This window comes from Cucurbita maxima, unplaced genomic scaffold (assembly GCF_002738345.1).
Source record: "Cucurbita maxima cultivar Rimu unplaced genomic scaffold, Cmax_1.0 Cma_Scf00133, whole genome shotgun sequence".
Taxonomy (NCBI): Eukaryota; Viridiplantae; Streptophyta; class Magnoliopsida; order Cucurbitales; family Cucurbitaceae; genus Cucurbita; species Cucurbita maxima.
In genome coordinates, this window is record NW_019272149.1 from 32,386 (window position 1) to 47,103 (window position 14,718).

Here is a 14,718-nt window from a genome sequence, read left to right on the forward strand (position 1 = left end):
CAACGGCGATTTTAGTTGTTTTCTTTTCGTAATTTTAACGGAACTCGAAATTGGACAGCGGTGAACCCTTCATGCCGGTAGTTTGGGATCGAACCCCAACAAGGGAAGTTTGAAAAGAAAGTTGGCTAAACAATTGTTTATGAAATCTTGTGTGTTAACGTATAATATGTTTTCAGAGGTCGTTGTAGTGGTACAGTGGTGAGTATTTCCGCTTGTCACTCGAGTTATTATGTTCCAAAGGTCGTTGTAATACAAGGGCGAGCATTCCTGCTTGCACTCGAGTGACATGAGTTTGATCCCGAACAACAACAAGTTTAAACTTGCTTTGACAATTTTAGTCGCATTCAAAATTGGATTACTTTTTGTAACGGCGATTGATAAAATCTGATGTGTTAACAAATATTATATTGTTCAAAGTCGTCGTTGTAGAGTGGTGAGTATTCCTGCGAGTTTGATCCGCCGCAGCAGACTGTTTTTAATTTTCTTTTGAATTTGGAATTCGGGATTGGATTCCTTTTTCTCCCGTGTGTTTACAAATAAATAATATATTTTTCAGAGGTCGATGTAATACAGTAGTGAGTATTTCCGCTTGTCACTCCATAGACATGAGTTTGAACCCCGACAATAATAAGTTTAGTTTTCTTTTGACAATTTTCACCGGATTTGAATTTGGATTACTTGTTCTGAATCTTCGATTGATAAAATCTAGAGCGTTGACAATGGACCGCTTTTTCTAAAAGCGATTGGTAAAATTTGGTGCGTTACGAAATAATATATTTTTTATGAGTCGTTGTAGTATAGTGGTGAGTATTCCTGCCTGTCACGCAGGTGACCGACCCGGGTTCGATCCCCGACAACGGCGATTTTAGTTGTTTTCTTTCCGTAATTTTAACGGAACTCGAAATTGGACAGCGGTGAACCTTTCATGCCGGTAGTTTGGGATCGAACCCCAACAACGGAAGTTTGAAAAGAAAGTTGGCTAAACAATTGTTTATGAAATCTTGTGTGTTAACATATAATATGTTTTCATACAAGGGCGAGCATTCCTGCTTGCACTCGAGTGACATAGTTTGATCCCGAACAACAACAAGTTTAATCTTGCTTCGACAATTTTAGTCGCATTCAAAATTGGATTACTTTTTGTAACCGCGATTGATAAAATCTGATGTGTTAACAAATATTATATTGTTGAAAGTCGTCGTTGTAGAGTAGTGAGTATTCCTGCGAGTTTGATCCGCCGCAGCAGACTGTTTTTAATTTTCTTTTGAATTTGGAATTCGGGATTGGATTCCTTTTTCTCCCGTGTGTTTACAAATAAATAATATATTTTTCAGAGGTCGACGTAATACAGTAGTGAGTATTCCCGCTTGTCACTCCATAGACATGAGTTTGAACCCCGACAATAATAAGTTTAGTTTCTTTTGACAATTTTCACCGGATTTGAATTTGGATTACTTGTTCCGAATCTTCAATTAATAAAATCTAGAGCGTTGACAATGGACCGCTTTTTCTAAAGACGATTGGTAAAATCTGGAGCGTTACGAAATAATATATTTTTTATGAGTCGTTGTAGTATAGTGGTGAGTATTCCTGCCTGTCACGCAGGTGACCCGGGTTCGATCCCCGGCAACGGTGATTTTAGTTGTTTTCTTTTCGTAATTTTAACGGAACTCAAAATTGGACAGCGGTGAACCTGTCATGCCGGTAGTTTGGGATCGAACCCCAACAAGTGAAGTTTGAAAAGAAAGTTGGCTAAACAATTGTTTATGAAATCTTGTGTGTTAACGTATAATATGTTTTCAGAGGTCGTTGTAGTGGTACAGTGGTGAGTATTTCCGCTTGTCACTCGAGTTATTATGTTCCAAAGGTCGTTGTAATACAAGGGCGAGCATTCCTGCTTGCACTCGAGTGACATGAGTTTGATCCCGAACAACAACAAGTTTAATCTTGCTTCGACAATTTTAGTCCCATTCAAAATTAGATTACTTTTTGTAACGGCGATTGATAAAATCTGATGTGTTAACAAATATTATATTGTTGAAAGTCGTCGTTGTAGAGTAGTGAGTATTCCTGCGAGTTTGATCCGCCGCAGCAGACTGTTTTTAATTTTCTTTTGAATTTGGAATTCGGGATTGGATTCCTTTTTCTCCCGTGTGTTTACAAATAAATAATATATTTTTCAGAGGTCGACGTAATACAGTAGTGAGTATTCCCGCTTGTCACTCCATAGACATGAGTTTGAACCCCGACAATAATAAGTTTAGTTTTCTTTTGACAATTTTCACCGGATTTGAATTTGGATTACTTGTTCCGAATCTTCGATTGATAAAATCTAGAGCGTTGACAATGAACCGCTTTTTCTAAAGACGATTGGTAAAATCTGGAGCGTTAAGAAATAAATATTTTTTATGAGTCGTTGTAGTATAGTGGTGAGTATTCCTGCCTGTCACGCAGGTGACCGACCCGGGTTCGATCCCGAGTCGTTGTAGTATAGTGGTGAGTATTCCTGCCTGTCACGCAGGTGACCGACCCGGGTTCGATCCCTGACAACGGCGATTTTAGTTGTTTTCTTTCCGTAATTTTAACGGAACTCGAAATTGGACAGCGGTGAACCTTTCATGCCGGTAGTTTGGGATCGAACCCCAACAACGGAAGTTTGAAAAGAAAGTTGGCTAAACAATTGTTTATGAAATCTTGTGTGTTAACATATAATATGTTTTCATACAAGGGCGAGCATTCCTGCTTGCACTCGAGTGACATAGTTTGATCCCGAACAACAACAAGTTTAATCTTGCTTCGACAATTTTAGTCGCATTCAAAATTGGATTACTTTTTGTAACGGCGATTGATAAAATCTGATGTGTTAACAAATATTATATTGTTGAAAGTCGTCGTTGTAGAGTAGTGAGTATTCCTGCGAGTTTGATCCGCCGCAGCAGACTGTTTTTAATTTTCTTTTGAATTTGGAATTCGGGATTGGATTCCTTTTTCTCCCGTGTGTTTACAAATAAATAATATATTTTTCAGAGGTCGACGTAATACAGTAGTGAGTATTCCCGCTTGTCACTCCATAGACATGAGTTTGAACCCCGACAATAATAAGTTTAGTTTTCTTTTGACAATTTTCACCGGATTTGAATTTGGATTACTTGTTCCGAATCTTCGATTGATAAAATCTAGAGCGTTGACAATGGACCGCTTTTTCTAAGGACGATTGGTAAAATCTGGAGCGTTACGAAATAATATATTTTTTATGAGTCGTTGTAGTATAGTGGTGAGTATTCCTGCTTGTCACGCAGGTGACCCGGGTTCGATCCCCGGCAACGGCGATTTTAGTTGTTTTCTTTCCGTAATTTTAACGGAACTCGAAATTGGACAGCGGTGAACCTGTCATGCCGGTAGTTTGGGATCGAACCCCAACAACGGAAGTTTGAAAAGAAAGTTGGCTAAACAATTGTTTATGAAATCTTGTGTGTTAACATATAATATGTTTTCAGAGGTCGTTGTAGTGGTACAGTGGTGAGTATTTCCGCTTGTCACTCGAGTTATTATGTTCCAAAGGTCGTTGTAATACAAGGGCGAGCATTCCTGCTTACACTCGAGTGACATGAGTTTGATCCCGAACAACAACAAGTTTAACTTGCTTCGACAATTTTAGTCGCATTCAAAATTGGATTACTTTTTGTAACGGCGATTGATAAAATCTGATGTGTTAACAAATATTATATTGTTGAAAGTCGTCGTTGTAGAGTAGTGAGTATTCCTGCGAGTTTGATCCGCCGCAGCAGACTGTTTTTAATTTTCTTTTGAATTTGGAATTCGGGATTGGATTCCTTTTTCTCCCGTGTGTTTACAAATAAATAATATATTTTTCAGAGGTCGACGCAATACAGTAGTGAGTATTCCCGCTTGTCACTCCATAGACATGAGTTTGAACCCCGACAATAATAAGTTTAGTTTTCTTTTGACAATTTTCACCGGATTTGAATTTGGATTACTTGTTCCGAATCTTCGATTGATAAAATCTAGATCGTTGACAATGGAACGCTTTTTCTAAAGACGATTGGTAAAATTTGGAGCGTTACGAAATAATATATTTTTTATGAGTCGTTGTAGTATAGTGGTGAGTATTCCGGCCTATCACGCAGGTGCCCGGGTTCGATCCCCGGCAACGGCGATTTTAGTTGTTTTCTTTCCGTAATTTTAACGGAACTCGAAATTGGACAGCGGTGAACCTGTCATGCCGGTAGTTTGGGATCGAACCCCAACAACGGAAGTTTGAAAAGAAAGTTGGCTAAACAATTGTTTATGAAATCTTGTGTGTTAACATATAATATGTTTTCAGAGGTCGTTGTAGTGGTACAGTGGTGAGTATTTCCGCTTGTCACTAGAGTTATTTTGTTTCAAAGGTCGTTGTAATACAAGGGCGAGCATTCCTGCTTGCACTCGAGTGACATGAGTTTGATCCCGAACAACATGTTTAATCTTTCTTCGACAATTTTAGTCGCATTCAAAATTGGATTACTTTTTGTAACGGCGATTGATAAAATCTGATGTGTTAACAAATATTATATTGTTGAAAGTCGTCGTTGTAGAGTAGTGAGTATTCCTTCGAGTTTGATCCGCCGCAGCAGACTGTTTTTAATTTTCTTTTGAATTTGGAATTCGGGATTGGATTCCTTTTTCTCCCGTGTGTTTACAAATAAATAATATATTTTTCAAAGGTCGACGCAATACAGTAGTGAGTATTCCCGCTTGTCACTCCATAGACATGAGTTTGAACCCCGACAATAATAAGTTTAGTTTTCTTTTGACAATTTTCACCGGATTTGAATTTGGATTACTTGTTCCGAATCTTCGATTGATAAAATCTAGAGCGTTGACAATGGACCGCTTTTGCTAAAGACGATTGGTAAAATCTTGAGCGTTAAGAAATAATATATTTTTTATGAGTCGTTGTAGTATAGTGGTGAGTATTCCTGCCTGTCACGCAGGTGACCCGGGTTCGATCCCCGGCAACGGCGATTTTAGTTGTTTTCTTTCCGTAATTTTAACGGAACTCGAAATTGGACAGCGGTGAACCTGTCATGCCGGTAGTTTGGGATCGAACCCCAACAACGGAAGTTTGAAAAGAAAGTTGGCTAAACAATTGTTTATGAAATCTTGTGTGTTAACATATAATATGTTTTCAGAGGTCGTTGTAGTGGTACAGTGGTGAGTATTTCCGCTTGTCACTCGAGTTATTATGTTCCAAAGGTCGTTGTAATACAAGGGCGAGCATTCCTGCTTGCACTCGAGTGACATGAGTTTGATCCCGAACAACAACAAGATTAATCTTGTTTTGACAATTTTAGTCGCATTCAAAATTGGATTACTTTTTGTAACGGCGATTGATAAAATCTGATGTGTTAACAAATATTATATTGTTGAAAGTCGTCGTTGTAGAGTAGTGAGTATTCCTTCGAGTTTGATCCGCCGCAGCAGACTGTTTTTAATTTTCTTTTGAATTTGGAATTCGGGATTGGATTCCTTTTTCTCCCGTGTGTTTACAAATAAATAATATATTTTTCAAAGGTCGACGCAATACAGTAGTGAGTATTCCCGCTTGTCACTCCATAGACATGAGTTTGAACCCCGACAATAATAAGTTTAGTTTTCTTTTGACAATTTTCAACGGATTTGAATTTGGATTACTTGTTCCGAATCTTCGATTGATAAAATCTAGAGCGTTGACAATGGACCGCTTTTGCTAAAGACGATTGGTAAAATCTTGAGCGTTAAGAAATAATATATTTTTTATGAGTCGTTGTAGTATAGTGGTGAGTATTCCTACCTGTCACGCAGGTGACCCGGGTTTGATCCCTAGCAACCGCGATTTTAGTTGTTTTCTTTTCGTAATTTTAACGGAACTCGAAATTGGACAGCGGTGAACCTGTCATGCCGGTAGTTTGGGATCGAACTCCAACAACGGAAGTTTGAAAAGAAAGTTGGCTAAACAATTGTTTATGAAATCTTGTGTGTTAACATATAATATGTTTTCAGAGGTCGTTGTAGTGGTACATTGGTGAGTATTTCCGCTTGTCACTCGAGTTATTATGTTCCAAAGGCCGTTGTAATACAAGGGCGAGCATTCCTACTTGCACTCGAGTGACATGAGTTTGATCCCGAACAACAAGTTTAATCTTTCTTCGACAATTTTAGTCGCATTCAAAATTGGATTACTTTTTGTAACGGCGATTGATAAAATCTGATGTGTTAACAAATATTATATTGTTGAAAGTCGTCGTTGTAGAGTAGTGAGTATTCCTGCGAGTTTGATCCGCCGCAGCAGACTGTTTTTTAATTTATTTTGAATTTGGAATTCGGGATTGGATTCCTTTTTCTCCCGTGTGTTTACAAATAAATAATATATTTTTCAGAGGTCGACGCAATACAGTAGTGAGTATTCCCGCTTGTCACTCCATAGACATGAGTTTGAACCCCGACAATAATAAGTTTAGTTTTCTTTTGACAATTTTCAACAGATTTGAATTTGGATTACTTGTTCCGAATCATCGATTGATAAAATCTAGAGCGTTGACAATGGACCGCTTTTGCTAAAGACGATTGGTAAAATCTTGAGCGTTAAGAAATAATATATTTTTTATGAGTCGTTGTAGTATAGTAGTGAGTATTCCTACCTGTCATGCAGGTGACCCGGGTTCGATCCCTGGCAACGGCGATTTTAGTTGTTTTCTTTTCGTAATTTTAACGGAACTCGAAATTGGACAGCGGTGAACCTGTCATGCCGGTAGTTTGGGATCGAACCCCAACAACGGAAGTTTGAAAAGAAAGTTGGCTAAACAATTGTTTATGACATCTTGTGTGTTAACATATAATATGTTTTCAGAGGTCGTTGTAGTGGTACAGTGGTGAGTATTTCCGCTTGTCACTCGAGTTATTATGTTCCAAAGGTCGTTGTAATACAAGGGCGAGCATTCCTGCTTGCACTCGAGTGACATGAGTTTGATCTCGAACAACAACAAGTTTAATCTTGCTTCGACAATTTTAGTCGCATTCAAAATTGGATTACTTTTTGTAACGGCGATTGATAAAATCTGATTTGTTAACAAATATTATATTGTTGAAAGTCGTCGTTGTAGAGTAGTGAGTATTCCTGCGAGTTTGATCCGCCGCAGCAGACTGTTTTTAATTTTCTTTTGAATTTGGAATTCGGGATTGGATTCCTTTTTCTCCCGTGTGTTTACAAATAATATATTTTTCAGAGGTCGATGTAATACAGTAGTGAGTATTCCCGCTTGTCACTCCATAGACATGAGTTTGAACCCCGACAATAATAAGTTTAGTTTTCTTTTGACAATTTTCACCGGATTTGAATTTGGATTACTTGTTCCGAATCTTCGATTGATAAAATCTAGAGCGTTGACAATGGATCGCTTTTTCTAAAGACGATTGGTAAAATCTGGAGCGTTAAGAAATAATTTATTTTTTATGAGTCGTTGTAGTATAGTGGTGAGTATTCCTGCCTGTCACGCAGGTGACCCGGGTTCGATCCCCGGCAACGGCGATTTTAGTTGTTTTCTTTCCGTAATTTTAACGGAACTCGAAATTGGACAGCGGTGAACCTGTCATGCCGGTAGTTTGGGATCGATCCCCAACAACGGTAGTTTGAAAAGAAAGTCGGCTAAACAATTGTTTATGAAATCTTGTGTGTTAACATATAATATGTTTTCAGAGGTCGTTGTAGTGGTACAGTGGTGAGTATTTCCGCTTGTCACTCGAGTTATTATGTTCCAAAGGTCGTTGTAATACAAGGGCGAGCATTCCTGCTTGCACTCGAGTGACATGAGTTTGATCTCGAACAACAACAAGTTTAATCTTGCTTCGACAATTTTAGTCGCATTCAAAATTGGATTACTTTTTGTAACGGCGATTGATAAAATCTGATTTGTTAACAAATATTATATTGTTGAAAGTCGTCGTTGTAGAGTAGTGAGTATTCCTGCGAGTTTGATCCGCCGCAGCAGACTGTTTTTAATTTTCTTTTGAATTTGGAATTCGGGATTGGATTCCTTTTTCTCCCGTGTGTTTACAAATAATATATTTTTCAGAGGTCGATGTAATACAGTAGTGAGTATTCCCGCTTGTCACTCGATAGACATGAGTTTGAACCCCGACAATAATAAGTTTAATTTTCTTTTGACAATTTTCACCGGATTTGAATTTGGATTACTTGTTCCGAATCTTCGATTGATAAAATCTAGAGCGTTGACAATGGATCGCTTTTTCTAAAGACGATTGGTAAAATCTGGAGCGTTAAGAAATAATTTATTTTTTATGAGTCGTTGTAGTATAGTGGTGAGTATTCCTGCCTGTCACGCAGGTGACCCGGGTTCGATCCCCGGCAACGGCGATTTTAGTTGTTTTCTTTCCGTAATTTTAACGGAACTCGAAATTGGACAGCGGTGAACCTGTCATGCCGGTAGTTTGGGATCGAACCCCAACAACGGAAGTTTGAAAAGAAAGTTGGCTAAACAATTGTTTATGACATCTTGTGTGTTAACATATAATATGTTTTCAGAGGTCGTTGTAGTGGTACAGTGGTGAGTATTTCCGCTTGTCACTCGAGTTATTATGTTCCAAAGGTCGTTGTAATACAAGGGCGAGCATTCCTGCTTGCACTCGAGTGACATGAGTTTGATCCCGAACAACAACAAGTTTAATCTTGCTTCGACAATTTTAGTCGCATTCAAAATTGGATTACTTTTTGTAACGGCGATTGATAAAATCTGATTTGTTAACAAATATTATATTGTTGAAAGTCGTCGTTGTAGAGTAGTGAGTATTCCTGCGAGTTTGATCCGCCGCAGCAGACTGTTTTTAATTTTCTTTTGAATTTGGAATTCGGGATTGGATTCCTTTTTCTCCCGTGTGTTTACAAATAATATATTTTTCAGAGGTCGAAGTAATACAGTAGTGAGTATTCCCGCTTGTCACTCCATAGACATGAGTTTGAACCCCGACGATAATAAGTTTAGTTTTCTTTTGACAATTTTCACCGGATTTGAATTTGGATTACTTGTTCCGAATCTTCGATTGATAAAATCTAGAGCGTTGACAATGGACCGCTTTTTCTAAAGACGATTGATAAAATCTGGAGTGTTAAGGAATAAAATATTTTTTATGAGTCGTTGTAGTATAGTGGTGAGTATTCCTGCCTGTCACGCAGGTGACCGACCCGGGTTCGATAACTGACAACGGCGATTTTAGTTGTTTTCTTTCCGTAATTTTAACGGAACTCGAAATTGGACAGCGGTGAACCTGTCATGCCGGTAGTTTGGGATCGAACCCCAACAACGGAAGTTTGAAAAGAAAGTTGGCTAAACAATTGTTTATGAAATCTTGTGTGTTAACATATAATATGTTTTCAGAGGTCGTTGTAGTGGTACAGTGGTGAGTATTTCCGCTTGTCACTCGAGTTATTATATTCCAAAGGTCGTTGTAATACAAGGGCGAGCATTCCTTCTTGCACTCTAGTGACATGAGTTTGATCCCGAACAACAACAAGTTTAATCTTGCTTCGACAATTTTAGTCGCATTCAAAATTGGATTACTTTTTGTAACGGCGATTGATAAAATCTGATGTGTTAACAAATATTATATTGTTGAAAGTCGTCGTTGTAGAGTAGTGAGTATTCCTGCGAGTTTGATCCGCCGCAGCAGACTGTTTTTAATTTTCTTTTGAATTTAGAATTCGGGATTTGATTCCTTTTTCTCCCGTGTGTTTACAAATAAATAATATATTTTTCAGAGGTCGATGTAATACAGTAGTGAGTATTCCCGCTTGTCACTCCATAGACATTAGTTTGAACCCCGACAATAATAAGTTTAGTTTTCTTTTGACAATTTTCACCGGATTTGAATTTGGATTACTTGTTCCGAATCTTCGATTGATAAAATCTAGAGCGTTGACAATGGACCGCTTTTTCTAAAGACGATTGGTAAAATCTGGAGCGTTAAGAAATAATATATTTTTTATGAGTCGTTGTAGTATAGTGGTGAGTATTCCTGCCTGTCACGCAGGTGACCCGGGTTCGATCCCCGGCAACGGCGATTTTAGTTGTTTTCTTTCCGTAATTTTAACGGAACTCGAAATTGGACAGCGGTGAACCTGTCATGCCGGTAGTTTGGGATCGAACCCCAACAACGGAAGTTTGAAAAGAAAGTTGGCTAAACAATTGTTTATGAAATCTTGTGTGTTAACATATAATATGTTTTCAGAGGTCGTTGTAGTGGTACAGTGGTGAGTATTTCCGCTTGTCACTCGAGTTATTATGTTCCAAAGGTCGTTGTAATACAAGGGCGAGCATTCCTGCTTGCACTCGAGTGACATGAGTTTGATCCCGAACAACAACAAGTTTAATCTTGCTTCGACAATTTTAGTCGCATTCAAAATTGGATTACTTTTTGTAACGGCGATTGATAAAATCTGATGTGTTAACAAATATTATATTGTTGAAAGTCGTCGTTGTAGAGTAGTGAGTATTCCTGCGAGTTTGATCCGCCGCAGCAGACTGTTTTTAATTTTCTTTTGAATTTGGAATTCGGGATTGGATTCCTTTTTCTCCCGTGTGTTTACAAATAAATAATATATTTTTCAGAGGTCGATGTAATACAGTAGTGAGTATTCCCGCTTGTCACTCCATAGACATGAGTTTGAACCCCGACAATAATAAGTTTAGTTTTCTTTTGACAATTTTCACCGGATTTGAATTTGGATTACTTGTTCCGAATCTTCGATTGATAAAATCTAGAGCGTTGACAATGGACCGCTTTTTCTAAAGGCGATTGGTAAAATTTGGTGCATTACGAAATAATATATTTTTTATGAGTCGTTGTAGTATAGTGGTGAGTATTCCTGCCTGTCACGCAGGTGACCCGAGTTCGATCCCCGGCAACGGCGATTTTAGTAGTTTTCTTTCCGTAATTTTAACGGAACTCGAAATTGGACAGCGGTGAACCTGTCATGCCGGTAGTTTGGGATCGAACCCCAACAACGGAAGTTTGAAAAGAAAGTTGGCTAAACAATTGTTTATGAAATCTTGTGTGTTAACATATAATATGTTTTCAGAGGTCGTTGTAGTGGTACAGTGGTGAGTATTTCCGCTTGTCACTCGAGTTATGATGTTCCAAAGGTCGTTGTAATACAAGGGCGAGCATTCCTGCTTGCACTCGAGTGACATGAGTTTGATCCCGAACAACAACAAGTTTAATCTTGCTTCGACAATTTTAGTCGCATTCAAAATTGGATTACTTTTTGTAACGGCGATTGATAAAATCTGATGTGTTAACAAATATTATATTGTTGAAAGTCGTCGTTGTAGAGTAGTGAGTATTCCTGCGAGTTTGATCCGCCGCAGCAGACTGTTTTTAATTTTCTTTTGAATTTGGAATTCGGGATTGGATTCCTTTTTCTCCCGTGTGTTTACAAATAATATATTTTTCAGAGGTCGACGTAATATAGTAGTGAGTATTCCCGCTTGTCACTCCATAGACATGAGTTTGAACCCCGACAATAATAAGTTTAGTTTTCTTTTGACAATTTTCACCGGATTTGAATTTGGATTACTTGTTCCGAATCTTCGATTGATAAAATCTAGAGCGTTGACAATGGACCGCTTTTTCTAAAGACGATTGGTAAAATCTGGAGCGTTAAGAAATAAAATATTTTTTATGAGTCGTTGTAGTATAGTGGTGAGTATTCCTGCCTGTCACGCAGGTGACCGACCCGGGTTCAATCCCCAACAACGGCGATTTTAGTTGTTTTCTTTCCGTAATTTTAACGGAACTCGAAATTGGACAGCGGTGAACCTTTCATGCCGGTAGTTTGGGATCGAACCCCAACAACGGAAGTTTGAAAAGAAAGTTGGCTAAACAATTGTTTATGAAATCTTGTGTGTTAACATATAATATGTTTTCAGAGGTCGTTGTAGTGGTACAGTGGTGAGTATTTACGCTTGTCACTCGAGTTATTATGTTCCAAAGGTCGTTGTAATACAAGGGCGAGCATTCCTGCTTGCACTCGAGTGACATGAGTTTGATCCCGAACAACAACAAGTTTAATCTTGCTTCGACAATTTTAGTCGCATTCAAAATTGGATTACTTTTTGTAACGCCGATTGATAAAATCTGAAATTGGATTACTTTTTGTAACGCCGATTGATAAAATCTGATGTGTTAACAAATATTATATTGTTGAAAGTCGTCGTTGTAGAGTAGTGAGTATTCCTGCGAGTTTGATCCGCCGCAGCAGACTGTTTTTAATTTTCTTTTGAATTTGGAATTCGGGATTGGATTCCTTTTTCTCCCGTGTGTTTACAAATAAATAATATATTTTTCAGAGGTCGACGTAATACAGTAGTGAGTATTCCCGCTTGTCACTCCATAGACATGAGTTTGAACCCCGACAATAATAAGTTTAGTTTTCTTTTGACAATTTTCACTGGATTTGAATTTGGATTACTTGTTCCGAATCTTCGATTGATAAAATCTAGAGCGTTGACAATGGACCGCTTTTTCTAAAGACGATTGGTAAAATTTGGAGCGTTACGAAATAATATATTTTTTATGAGTCGTTGTAGTATAGTGGTGAGTATTCCTGCCTGTCACGCAGGTGACCCGGGTTCGATCCCCGGCAACGGCGATTTTAGTTGTTTTCTTTCCGTAATTTTAACGGAACTCGAAATTGGACAGCGGTGAACCTGTCATGCCGGTAGTTTGGGATCGAACCCCAACAACGGAAGTTTGAAAAGAAAGTTGGCTAAACAATTGTTTATGAAATCTTGTGTGTTAACATATAATATGTTTTCAGAGGTCGTTGTAGTGGTATAGTGGTGAGTATTTCCGCTTGTCACTCGAGTTATTATGTTCCAAAGGTCGTTGTAATACAAGGGCGAGCATTCCTGCTTGCACTCGAGTGACATGAGTTTGATCCCGAACAACAACAAGTTTAATCTTGCTTCGACAATTTTAGTCGCATTCAAAATTGGATTACTTTTTGGAACGGCGATTTATAAAATCTGATGTGTTAACAAATATTATATTGTTGAAAGTCGTCGTTGTAGAGTAGTGAGTATTCCTGCGAGTTTGATCCGCCGCAACAGACTGTTTTTAATTTTCTTTTGAATTTGGAATTCGGGATTGGATTCCTTTTTCTCCCGTGTGTTTACAAATAAATAATATATTTTTCAGAGGTCGACGCAATACAGTAGTGAGTATTCCCGCTTGTCACTCCATAGACATGAGTTTGAACCCCGACAATAATAAGTTTAGTTTTCTTTTGACAATTTTCACCGGATTTGAATTTGGATTACTTGTTCCGAATCTTCGATTGATAAAATCTAGAGCGTTGACAATGGACCGCTTTTTCTAAAGACGATTGGTAAAATCTGGAGCGTTAAGAAATAATATATTTTTTATGAGTCGTTGTAGTATAGTGGTGAGTATTCCTGCCTGTCACGCAGGTGACCCGGGTTCGATCCCCGGCAACGGCGATTTTAGTTGTTTTCTTTCCGTAATTTTAACGGAACTCGAAATTGGACAGCGGTGAACCTGTCATGCCGGTAGTTTGGGATCGATCCCCAACAACGGAAGTTTGAAAAGAAAGTTGGCTAAACAATTGTTTATGAAATCTTGTGTGTTAACATATAATATGTTTTCAGAGGTCGTTGTAGTGGTACAGTGGTGAGTATTTCCGCTTGTCACTCGAGTTATTATGTTCCAAAGGTCGTTGTAATACAAGGGCGAGCATTCCTACTTGCACTCGAGTGACATGAGTTTGATCCCGAACAACAACAAGTTTAATCTTGTTTTGACAATTTTAGTCGCATTCAAAATTGGATTACTTTTTGTAACGGCGATTGATAAAATCTGATGTGTTAACAAATATTATATTGTTCAAAGTCGTCGTTGTAGAGTAGTGAGTATTCCTGCGAGTTTGATCCGCCGCAGCAGACTGTTTTTAATTTTCTTTTGAATTTGAAATTCGGGATTGGATTCCTTTTTCTCCCGTGTGTTTACAAATAATATATTTTTCAGAGGTCGATGTAATACAGTAGTGAGTATTCCCGCTTGTCACTCGATAGACATGAGTTTGAACCCCGACAATAATAAGTTTAATTTTCTTTTGACAATTTTCACCGGATTTGAATTTGGATTACTTGTTCCGAATCTTCGATTGATAAAATCTAGAGCGTTGACAATGGATCGCTTTTTCTAAAGACGATTGGTAAAATCTGGAGCGTTAAGAAATAATATATTTTTTATGAGTCGTTGTAGTATAGTGGTGAGTATTCCTGCCTGTCACGCAGGTGACCCGGGTTCGATCCCCGACAACGGCGATTTTAGTTGTTTTCTTTTCGTAATTTTAACGGAACTCGAAATTGGACAGCGGTGAACCTGTCATGCCGGTAGTTTGGGATCGAACCCCAACAAGGGAAGTTTGAAAAGAAAGTTGGCTAAACAATTGTTTATGAAATCTTGTGTGTTAACGTATAATATGTTTTCAGAGGTCGTTGTAGTGGTACAGTGGTGAGTATTTCCGCTTGTCACTCGAGTTATTATGTTCCAAAGGTCGTTGTAATACAAGGGCGAGCATTCCTGCTTGCACTCGAGTGACATGAGTTTGATCCCGAACAACAACAAGTTTAATCTTGCTTC

The 14,718-nt window shown here is 38.2% G+C and overlaps 9 non-coding genes across 9 annotated transcripts; all 9 read left to right on the forward strand.

Annotated features, from left to right (window-relative positions):
• Positions 1 to 1,563: 1,563 nt before the first annotated feature.
• On the forward strand, positions 1,564 to 1,635 carry TRNAD-GUC. The gene has a single exon. It is a non-coding gene; the product is annotated as a tRNA-Asp (tRNA).
• Positions 1,636 to 3,257: 1,622 nt separating this feature from the next.
• Positions 3,258 to 3,329, forward strand: TRNAD-GUC. The gene has a single exon. It is a non-coding gene; the product is annotated as a tRNA-Asp (tRNA).
• Positions 3,330 to 4,106: 777 nt separating this feature from the next.
• TRNAD-AUC lies at positions 4,107 to 4,177 on the forward strand. The gene has a single exon. It is a non-coding gene; the product is annotated as a tRNA-Asp (tRNA).
• Positions 4,178 to 4,952: 775 nt separating this feature from the next.
• On the forward strand, positions 4,953 to 5,024 carry TRNAD-GUC. Its single transcript has one exon. It is a non-coding gene; the product is annotated as a tRNA-Asp (tRNA).
• A 2,471-nt stretch (positions 5,025 to 7,495) lies between these two features.
• Positions 7,496 to 7,567, forward strand: TRNAD-GUC. Its single transcript has one exon. It is a non-coding gene; the product is annotated as a tRNA-Asp (tRNA).
• A 774-nt stretch (positions 7,568 to 8,341) lies between these two features.
• On the forward strand, positions 8,342 to 8,413 carry TRNAD-GUC. Its single transcript has one exon. It is a non-coding gene; the product is annotated as a tRNA-Asp (tRNA).
• Positions 8,414 to 10,041: 1,628 nt separating this feature from the next.
• TRNAD-GUC lies at positions 10,042 to 10,113 on the forward strand. The gene has a single exon. It is a non-coding gene; the product is annotated as a tRNA-Asp (tRNA).
• Positions 10,114 to 12,631: 2,518 nt separating this feature from the next.
• TRNAD-GUC lies at positions 12,632 to 12,703 on the forward strand. Its single transcript has one exon. It is a non-coding gene; the product is annotated as a tRNA-Asp (tRNA).
• Positions 12,704 to 13,481: 778 nt separating this feature from the next.
• TRNAD-GUC lies at positions 13,482 to 13,553 on the forward strand. Its single transcript has one exon. It is a non-coding gene; the product is annotated as a tRNA-Asp (tRNA).
• The last annotated feature ends 1,165 nt before the right edge of the window (positions 13,554 to 14,718 follow it).